This window comes from Lithobates pipiens, unplaced genomic scaffold, assembly GCF_037356315.1.
Source record: "Lithobates pipiens isolate NorthernLeopardFrog02 unplaced genomic scaffold, aLitPip1_a1.2 Scaffold_16, whole genome shotgun sequence".
Classification (NCBI taxonomy): domain Eukaryota; kingdom Metazoa; phylum Chordata; class Amphibia; order Anura; family Ranidae; genus Lithobates; species Lithobates pipiens.
Window position 1 is genome coordinate 279662595 of NW_027507748.1, and position 11263 is coordinate 279673857.

Consider the following 11263-nt stretch of genomic DNA (forward strand, 5'->3'; position numbering starts at 1 on the left):
AGCCCCCATGCTCTCCGCCCCTGTTTTTTTGCCCCCCAAGTGCTCTTCACCACCCCACACTCTTAGCCCCCCAGTGCTCTCAGCCTACCATGCTCTCTACCTCTGTCCTTATTGGTCCCCCCAGTGCTCTCAAGTTCCCCCCCAGGGCTCTCCGCTCCCCACCCCTGTGATCTCCACTCCCCCTCGCTCTTTTCCCCACCCATGTGTTCGCCAACCCCACCAGTACTCTCTGCTCCCTCTTCTCTCCAACTCCCACCCAGTGCTCTCCACTTCCCCAGGACCAGAGGACAGGCTGACTGGGGCTGGAAAATGAGGATGGCTGAAGGTGCAGGTGGCCAGGGACCACTCCATCTCACAACAGACAGATCCTCTGGAAGGAGCACCGTCCCCATCCAAAACGAGAACAGACCCTGCCTGCTGCTGGTCGTCATGGATATCCTGCTGGCATGCAAGGTACCGTACCAAGCATCAACAACACACCTTCCCACAGACAGGGACATGGGGCACAGGAGGGGCTGCAATGATGGGCACAGTGAGACTGCATTCACGGCACAGTAAAGCTGCATTTGATGGACACAGCGAGGCTGCATTTGATGGGCAGTGAGGCTGCATTGGTGGGCACAGTGAGGCTGCATTTGATGGACACTGGTGAGGCTGCATTGAGCTCTTGCATCAAGTCTGCAGTCTCTGACCATCTTCTGTAGCATGTCTGCAGTCTCTGAGGGAGTCTGGAGAGGAGTCAAGAGTGGGAGCACTGCCGGGATGGGGGTCATGGGAGAAGTCAGACTTGTGTGGACTGTGGACAGGAGACTATAGGATAAAACCAGAGCCACCAAGCTGGAGCCGACTGACTGAGCCCTGCACAGTGCACCTAAGAGGAGGTCAGTGACAGCACCGCCAGGCCAGTCGGGGGGGGGGGGGGGGTCACTAATGTAAGGGGGGGGTGAATATGATAATCTAAGGGGCACTGATATAAAGGGTTTCCTCCTTATATTAGTAACCCACCCTCCTTACCTTAGAGTAATCTTTCTGCAGAAGGTGGTCCCCACCCCCCCATGTTCTGAGTTCCTGGGGTCCCCCTTGTTGATTGATCACTTACCACTATTAACTGTGATTTCATATCTATATCTTATCTTATCATTATGTGATTTCATATCTATATATAATACTCTCTTCATCAAATGTGCTTTGAAATGTATGGTTTTCCCTTTCATGAACAAGAAAATAATGACGTTATGCTGTTGGGCTGGTATAATAATGCTGTGAGGCTGGTATGAAATTTTTTCCAGGGCTGGTTTTTGAAAGCATGGGCATCCGCAAGGTTACTCAGGTGGCTGCGTACCATGCCCATATAGCCTAGACAATGTACATCTTTTTACATTGCAATACATCTGTTGTTGCCATATTTTTATCTTGATGAAAACAGCCTATACAGTGACATTATGAAATCAAAGTATGGCCACAACAGATGTATTGCAATGAAAAAAGATATACATTCTCTAGGCTATATGGGCATTGAACACAGCCGCCAGAGTAACTTCCAATACAAAGTGAAGATGAATTATCTCTTATATAACACATATGTATTTCCAGTGTAAAGATTTTCATGAGATTGTCGAAAAGGGGCGGAGCATGAGTGGACTTAAAATGATGCCCCCCCTTGGAAAAAGTTCTGCGGACGCCCATTGTGCTAGGAGAGGTTGCCAGACTTCAAATCCAATCTACACTTCTAGCATACCTTCCCCCTGCCAAAACCCCCCAGCACATATCATCCTAACCCCCCCCCCCCCCCCCCGATCACTCCATAAAAACTTTCTACAGACCTGATATCAGTGCGTTCCTGCTCCCCTCCTCCTCGTGTGTGTACAGAATGGAGGAGAGGAGCTTTGATACACTGACACAGTGAATGAATGAATGAAATACTTGTATAGTGCACAAGTACTTTGCTCTGCTGAACCAAGCTGCTGTCAGGGAGAGGGGAGACTCGTCACTCTCGGTGCAGTCCCTGTGAATGATGTGTCCGGGTCTGGGGCAGAAGTAAGCCTGAACACATCACTAAAAAAACAGACTGTCTGGGAGAAAACCCTACCTCCGCTGGCTGGGTCCTTGGCTTGATGTAACTATGAAAGGCATCCAGCAAGACGTCACATCTGCACATGCAGAAATGATGTCTCCTATTGTAACAGTCTTTAACAGTTCCTAACTTGAAGTTTAACAGGTCCTTTATCTTCCACTACAATCTCTCCTTGTAGTTCTTCAGCACACTGAGCTCCCGGTCTCTCACTAGACCCACTGATTCACTATCACTGAATCCCTTGTGTTCCTTCAATATTCACGGTGGTATCTTCCTCAAGCGTCACCCTGCTTCTCTGCTGGGTCCCTAGCTTGCCACTCTAAATGCCTCTCAAGCTTCACCCATTCTGGCCTGCTCGGTCCCTAACTTGACACACAAGGCTGCTCTGCAAGCATCACCTCCGGCTGTTGATCCTGTGAGAAACACATTTCCTGTTGTGGGTCCACCGTATCTATAGAGGGAGCATTTTAAGCACCAAATGCTTCTGAGTGCGGCTAAACGCGGTAACTCACATTCCGTTTACAGGCAAAAATTAAAAATTATAATATATATATATATATATATATATATATATATATATATATATATATATATATATATATATATATATAATTTAACGCTTCTAAACGCAAACGTGGCAAAGCGCCACTGAACCTGGCATGTAAACACGGCAAAACGGACGGTTTAAATGTGGGTTACTATCTGTCAAGTTAAATCGCTCAATTGTCCCATGTACACTGTACATACTACAATGCTCCAAGGTGTTTCAGAAGTTTATCTTTGTTATTGGGTTTAGGTATACTGTAACATTAGGGCATGCATTTAAATCTTTCCTTTCTAAACTGACACATTGATGGATTATACTCATGTTGAATACTTCTTTTGTGTTGTATCACATGGGGTCATTAACATTATACATAGGTATTGCTGAATGTATTTTGTGTATTTAGTATACATTGCTGCTTTCTCACAAGACCTCATGATTGACTTCACAGAAACCTTGCTGGATCTCAGTGATTGATTCTCCATTCACACTAGTGCATAGCTCCCAATTGTCCCTGATTTTGAGGGACCATCCCTGATTTGGAACAAAGTCCCTCGTTCCTCCTCATTTTGATACGATCTATAAAGTTGTATATAAAATGGACTACTTATCCATCAAAAAGTGTTTTGCAATGCTAAACCTTTCATCCAATTTCTAAATTGCTGCATTTGTAAATTTAATATAAAAGAATAGTAGTGTTAAAAACAAAACAAAAAAACACACACTTGTTTTAACCAAACTTTTTGTAACATTCTCCTTTAAGGGGGAGTGGCAGGGGGTGTATCCTATGCCTACATACTTTTGCTAATAGGTGTCCCTCATTCCCATCTTAGAAAGTTGGGAGGTATGCTAGTGCGACTAGTCACACGACTTTGGACACAAAGTTGCATGACAAGTCACAGCCCATAGATTTCAATGGCACCCAATCTATGGGACTATGGAAAAAGTTACCTGCACTACTTTGAGGCAACTTTCTTGTGACTTGAGTGCCAGAAAGTGTAAAGTTGCACTCTAAAGTCGAAATTGCGCTCAGAGTCACACTAGTGTAAACCGTGTCTTAGTGCTCTATGCATAGGATCAATATGATATAAGATTATTATTGCAAAACTTTAAAAATGGCGCATTTTTGTACTGTATTTTTGTACTCACTGACATGCTGTATGGCAATTTCAAATATATAAAAATTCCATGCTTAGGCTTAATATACACGGAAGGTTTTTACAACCTCTCTTGAACGATTTAACTTGACAGATAGTAACCCACGTTTGAAACATCCGTTTTGCCACGTTTGCATTTAGAAGCATTTGAAAAAAAAATATATATATTTTTTTCAAAATAGCCAAACATGAAAGATGGCTGTAAACAAAATGCGTTTGCCTCTAAACTCAGCGTCTGAACAAATTTTTTTGCTTTCCAAAAAAGGCCTCTAAACTCAACTGCCTAAAAACAAACATGTGTACATGTACACATAAGATAACATTGGAGGAGTTCAGGGGCAGCTGAAAAAAGCATCAAACTGCCTCTGAACGGCCATTTACCAGCAGCAGTGTACATGAGGCCTAGGCCCCATGTACACAGGATGCTGCTAAATGTATGTTCAGAGGCAGTTGGATGCTTTTTTCAACTGCCCCTGAACTCATTCAGTGTTATCCTATGTGACCATGTACACAGTCTCGTTTAAGAAGAATTTTTTTTTGAAGCACTTCTAAACGCAAAGGTATACTCAACAGACATTTCAAATGTGGGTTCCTATCTGTCAAGTTCAATTATTCAGGAGTGGTTGTAAAAACGTCCCCGTGTACAAGGGACCTTAAATCTTTTCATTGGTGTCCTAGCTTTATTAGATGTTAATAGAAGTGTATAACTAGAAACCTACTCTTTTGTATTTGGTGTGTACAGGTATATCTTAACAGTTGGGAGCTTCTATAAAAATTTGATTATTCCCAAATGTCACCTTTGATATCAATTTTAATTGGAAATTTGTACAAAAATTCTCACATTTAAAATGTTGTTTAAAAGTAGTTCGAGATTTTGTTTGCTTTTAGCACTTGATTTTGGAATGAATGGACTTTACCAAATGAAAACCACATACATGGTTAGAAATTTGTACATTAGACAAAAATACTCCATTCTGTTCTTTCAAATTTTCCTTCAAAAACAAATGTCGATTTGCCCCACTGATAAATAGAAAAACGAATGAACAATCTTAGAACATTCTTAAAACAAAAAAAAATGTTGAACAAATTTCCAATAGTGTATACCCATCTTTAAGCCTGGTACACACGACAATGAGCTAAAAAAAAAAACTGACAGCTCCGATCAGAGCCACTGCACAAACTATCCGAATATCTCCCCCTCTGAGCTGTTGTTTTCTGACAGGGGAGTGCCCCCGCCAGAACACTCCGATCCATGCTCTCTGTCATTGATTGAGAGCGCTGATCGGGAGTCAGCTGGCTGCTGGTTTTCCAGCATGCTCGGCTGGCTTCTATTGGACAGACCGGCATACACACTGGCCGGTATTGAACATTCGGCCCGTATGTATGGGGCTTTAGAACTAAATAGGTCTTAGCAGTGGAATATCCTCAGAGGTGCCGATAGATAACCAAGTAGTCCTACAATTCGTTTGCTATGGGCCTCCTTCATATATAACTATGTCTCTATTGAGGACATCAGTACAGAGTTATTGTATTTATTTAAAAATAATTACCTTATATTCCCTTATGGAATAAAATGATTCTCTAGACTCGTTTCACAGTTTTACCAGGATAAACTTTGCAAAAAAAAAAACAGTTGTTTACAAAGCTCAATAGCTCACACTCAGTTTAACACTAACACTAACTGATGGTTATGGAAACACAGTAGTTTACTGTGTTTTTTTTTTTTTAAGAGAATTCTAATAGCATGCCATAACACAGCTCAACAAGCCATTGTGCACAGTAGTAAAAATGTAGGTCTGGGAAAAAAACAAAACACTAAAATATTCACATCACATTGCGCTAGGTTCCCATTTAAAATAGTATTTGCACCGTGCGATTTCTCACACCAGATGTGCGAGGATGGCATTAAGAATTGCCAAAAAGCAGCGCATTTTGCCTGCAGGTGCGAGGATGCGTGCAATTTACACAAATTCCCACACCCCACATATATGTGAACCTAGCCCTAATCATTGCCGTGCTTAGTATAGGGTTCAAATGTATGTTTCTAAAGCTAGTGGTTGGAATCATATACTAAAGCCATACTTATGTAAAAATGATTGTTTGTACCCACAAGTTTTTCTTCCACCACTCAGAGCCTAAGGCGGGTCATACATGGTTCAAATCTTAGCCGGTTCAGCAGGATTCAAACTGTGTATGAGCAGGCTGAATGTACTAAGTTGAGTGGCCGATCTTCTTGGGTACAACCAGCATGCTGGATTTTACCTGTGATTATCACTAGCGGCTGCTATAGCTGCTACCAATAATCACTGTCTTCTCCAGGTGGGAGCGTCTTGGCAGGAGGGATTCCCGCATCAACACTGTCTGTGTTGATGGGGGAATCAAGTGAATTTCTGTCCTGCAACCCATGTGTATGGCCAGCTTTAGTAATGTTTTTCAAAAATTCCATAGAGGTCTGTGCATCAGACCAAAGCAGGGACAACTATGGAATTGGGTAAAAAAAAATGGACAGATGGAATGCTTGAAATCAATCTATTGACGGATGAAAAACGGACAGCAATGCATTCCTATGGGCAAGCGGATGTAAACAAACGTTGTCTGTTTACATCCGTTTTTCATCCACTCCTGTTCAGGTCTGTTTTTTTTTTTAAACGGAACAGGTCTGCATTTTTCTTCCATTTTAAAAACAGAAGTGGACAAAAATTTTTTTTTTTAAATGGATGTAAACGGATGAAAAACTGATATATATGGAATCAGTTTTTTCTTAGCAAAAACGTGACTAAACGGATGACGCCTGTGTGAAAGGGGCCTAAATAAGACAGATAAGAGACAGTTGGGAATTATGCAGTAATAGCAATTAATCAGAATGCACTTTACTGAAGCCAGATCAATACAAGATATATCTTGTTTGGTTTCTGCGATAACTGTATTAGTAACTAGAACTTTATCCTTGCACTAGCCTGTTGAATAAACTGGGTAGATTAAAACACACTTTCACAACCCCACACATATACACATATGGCCAGGTTTACATTGGGGCACATTCACACAGACCCTCTTTTAACTATTACAGCCTTTGCCATTGTTAGCTATTCAGTACAATCAGCCGAGACTTTTGGAGGTCATGCATTTCATTCTGTTTGTTTGTTGATCCAATTGTGTCAGTTCAATCTAGGAAAAAAAAAACAAATAGCTGTGCAAAGGCTGAAAAATTATAATTTTTTTGGGGAGGTTGGACAGTGGGTGGCATAACCTTTTTTCTTTCAAACTTCTCATTTTAGAGAAAATATTTGCGGTTTTTAATCTTTTAAATCAAAACTTTAAATGCAATCTTTATAAAAAGATCCAAGCTGGAAAATGCATGGGAGGCACCATGGATTGAAAATAAAATTATAGAAAACAATGTGCGTATGTATCTGTCTCCAAAATATCATTAATAGTAGAGTACACGGTATGTTGTTGACCACAATATACTATAATTGTAACAAGTGCTAACATGCTTCCAAAACAGAGTTGGAGCAGGTATCAGATGCCATCTATGTTGTAAGAGCACTAACATCATGGCAAACTGTCATGGCAGTGCTTTGGAGTAACTAATATTAAAATGACTTAAACATATAAATGCTATGTGTATTTATTGTCACAGTGGGCAAGACCACATTACTATACCATCCCCCATACCTGTACTAATTTAAAGAAAACTGTTCTAAAAGTTGACCCTCCATGGCAAACTGAAGGTCCACATTTTTGAAGGCCCCCTGCACCCCAAACACAAATGGAGTTAAAAAAGTAAACATCATTTAGGATAAAAAAAAGTTATTTACCTCGGACCAAGTGAGTGACACTTCCAGGAGGCACGTGTGATGTGACCTGCCTTACCGATGCCTCTGGGATAGCCGAGTGCTCGACATCCCACAATGTATTCTTACAAAAGCCTGGTTGAAGCCTAAAGTAATTTTTTTGGCGGCTGTTTGTTTACAAATAGTTTGTAAAAAAAAAAAAGCGGACCAGGAATAAGCCTTAATTTTTTTCCCTTCTAAAATGCAATTTATCTGGTTGTCCTGCTAATCCCGTGGCTTAAGAAAAACATGTGTTTTGCTCATGCACGGCAAAGCAACTGGTTTGGTTTATTACCCCATCCCCAGAGGCAGCTTTTGTTCCACCTGGTCAGTGGTGATCCTTTTCAAAAACAACAGAAAGTGATTGGAAATCCAAACTTTAGGCTGGGTTCACACTTATTGGGAATTGGATGTGGCAGTTTTCTCCGCATCCAATTTGCATGAAAGGAGAGTGTGACCGACTCTCAAAGGAGCTGATTTACACATCTCTGTGGTAGCTGCAGAGCGCACTGCAAAATGATTCTGTGCATCTTTGGCTTTGTTTCAAGTCCGAAAATCAGGCAACATTTTGACTTGATTCGCCCCTGAAACAGAGGACAGGGATGCATCAGACCCCCTGCTGCAATCTGCTCTGCAAACACTGTGAACCCAGCCTTAATGCTGCCCATAGATGGATTAAACATTGCCGGTTCAGCGTGAAAATATTTCCGCTGATCAGTGTATTCTGACAGCGGAGGAGTACCAGCTGTCGAAATACAATAACACAGCGGGCAGGATTCCTCCATCACCTTGGTTTTGTGGATTGGGGAATTCGTTCAGTTTATTTTTTTGATCAGTCCGCTGGCTGATCGAAAGAAAAACTGATCCATGTATGGACAGTCTTACATTTTTCACCAAAACTAGAGACAGAGTCAAAAAGGTGAACACATTTGTTCCCAAATTTAAGCAGTGATTACCCTCGCTTTGAAGATATTCCCTATCACCTCTTTTCTTATGGGACACAGAAAAAAAAACAAATAAGCATTTCAATCATTCCCAATTCTGTCCATAAATTAAAAACGAGGGCTTTTGATACGCTTTAAGGATTCATTCACACCAGCCTGCACGTTAAAATGTATATCAATGTGAGTTAGGGACCTTAGATTGTAAGCTCCTTGAGGGTAGGGATCGATGTGAACGTACACTGTATATGTTAAGCACTGCGTAAATTGACGGCTCTATACAAATACCTTAAATAATAATAATGTAGGCTGGTGTCCGTTGAGCAGTGGTGGTGGTTTATGTTGTTACAATACAATTCCTTGTTGACCTTTTTGAAAACTTTATTGAAATGTCACAAAATTACATTTCATTCAACTTTATGCATGATAGTACTTTGCAGTGCAAGTGAGTTGCGCTGCATACATACTACATTGTTATGTAGCGTGTACTCCTCCGCACACACATGGTGTGAACGGGGGAACAAATAAAACATTTTTTTTAAACTGTACATGCCCTGGCGTTGATCCTGTCCAGGTCAACGCATCTATTCTTAACTGAGGTGTTTGAATGAGCCCTAAACAACACTGGTAAAGAAGGTTGTATGCTATTTATGAAGGAATATTCTGGAACATGCTGTCCATGCCAGTGCCTGTCAAGCAAGAGTGTGGAATTTTTGCTTCTTAGCACATATTGCCCCCCTCCCCCTTCTCTGCTATTTATTTAGGACATGTAGTTACCTGGAACCTAGCAGACCCTCCTCTTTGCACATTCCATACTATGCATTCCCTCTCACTAGCTCTCCATGTGTGTCTAACCCTGCAGCATCTGCACACATCAATGTTGCTATGAAAAGCTCAGCTGGGTGAAGGGCGGAACCAGCAAAGTGTTGATTTCTCAGGCCCAGATCTCACACCCACTACTGGGCGGCAGTACTGGCAAGGCTTGTCTTTCAGGAGAGTGGGTGTGGAAACTGGGGTTAGTATCGCTGGAACTAGCACATGCCCAGTATATGATAACAGGAACAGACGTTAATAAAGGATGCCATGCTAACCTAAATTCATACACGCCTTCAGTAAACAACTTGCCATGCTTTAAACACTCAAAGTCATACTACATTTTGCTATAAAAACCAGCATGGATGACTGCTATCCTGTATCCTGGCTTTACAGGGCTGACTCCAACTCTCACATAGAAGACAACTCACCAAAACAACTTAAAAAGTTTCAAAACACACAACAAACGGGACACAATTTTCAATTTTAAAATCTCAAACATTAACCAAGCGGGAACTTACCCTAAGATGCCTTTAATCTTTGGTTTGCTGCAACAATGTGGCCGGTCTAGTGTAATGTTAAGGGACATCTGTCCTTCATGGACCCCCCTCCCCTTGTGGAGGGCTGGGACAGTTTAACAATGGGATGCCTTCATCCCTTTGAGTTAACCCTCTCTGCTCTTCCTTTTGGCTTACACACTAATCAGGGATTTGCATATAATAGCACAGGATATGTTACCATTGCCAAAGGCTTCAAAGAAGTAGCAAGATTGTCCAAGAAAGTGTGCAATTGGAAAATACTTGGCTGATATTGTAGATAAAAACTGTCAAAGTCAATAGGGATAGTTAGTTGGAAAATTCATTTATCGCCATGTGAGTGACAATGTTTGAGCATGGATGGCGTACTCTCAGATGTCAGATCCTTAAAAAAAAAAAAGAAGGATATGTGAAACTTTTCACCCGAATCACTAATTTTAAACAGTAGTACCTGAGATAATAAAATTGCACAATTCAATGGGGGTTATTTACTAAAGGAAAATCCACTTTGCACTGCAAGTGCACTTGGAAGTAAAGTCGCTGTAGATCCGAGGGGAATTGCAAGGAAAATAAAAAACAGCATTTTAGCTTGCACATGATTGGATGAGAAAATCAGCAGAGCTTCCCCTCATTTCAGATGTATCCCTTAGATTTAGAGCGACTGCACTTCCAAGTGCACTTGCAGTGCAAAATGGATTTGCCTTTCGTAAATAACCCCCAATATTTCCCAGGATCTGCTCTGCTAGCCATCATATAATTAACAGTTAAGATAGAGATCTTTGTTGTATACATGTGAAAATATATAAGGAAAAGACATATCATACAAAAGGACTTCTAAGGTGTAATCCTACACTTATTGGAGCAGATATTCTTTGGGCAACAATGCATACATACGCAGAGCAGGCTTGCTTGGGGGATATCTCATGCATCCAAATGATATGGATTCAGCACAACTTAAAAATAATCACATATCTTAACTGGATACTAATATTTATAGGTACAGGGAACATCTGATTGCCTGTTGGGGGATCAGGAAGGAATTTTTTCCCCTGCTGGAGCAAATTGGATCATGCTTTATTGTTTTTTTTTCCTTATACTGGATCAACTGCGGTTATAGGATTATATGTATCGGATTGAATAATTCTTTTTTTTTATCCTTTTATTGGTTGAACTAGATGGACTTGTGTCTTTTTTTTAACCAGACTAACTATATAATAGCAAATTCAGAAAAGTGTAACACATGGTATGGTGCACCAGTTTTATTTTTGCTGGAAAACGTAGTTGTCAGTTCACTAAAGGTTTTATTACACAAGATTAGCTGAATTTACCACCTTTTCATTATATCATCAATAGGTTTTTTTG

At 41.0% G+C, this 11263-nt stretch overlaps 1 protein-coding gene across 1 annotated transcript in view; it reads right to left on the bottom strand.

Annotated features, from left to right (window-relative positions):
* Nucleotides 1-9915, bottom strand: part of INAVA (innate immunity activator) — a 60087-nt gene extending 50172 nt beyond the window's left edge. Inside the window, exon 1 of the mRNA XM_077481496.1 lies at nucleotides 9887-9915. The gene's annotated coding sequence lies outside the window, so the exon portion shown is untranslated. The remainder of the gene's footprint in view (nucleotides 1-9886) is intronic.
* Nucleotides 9916-11263: the final 1348 nt, after the last annotated feature.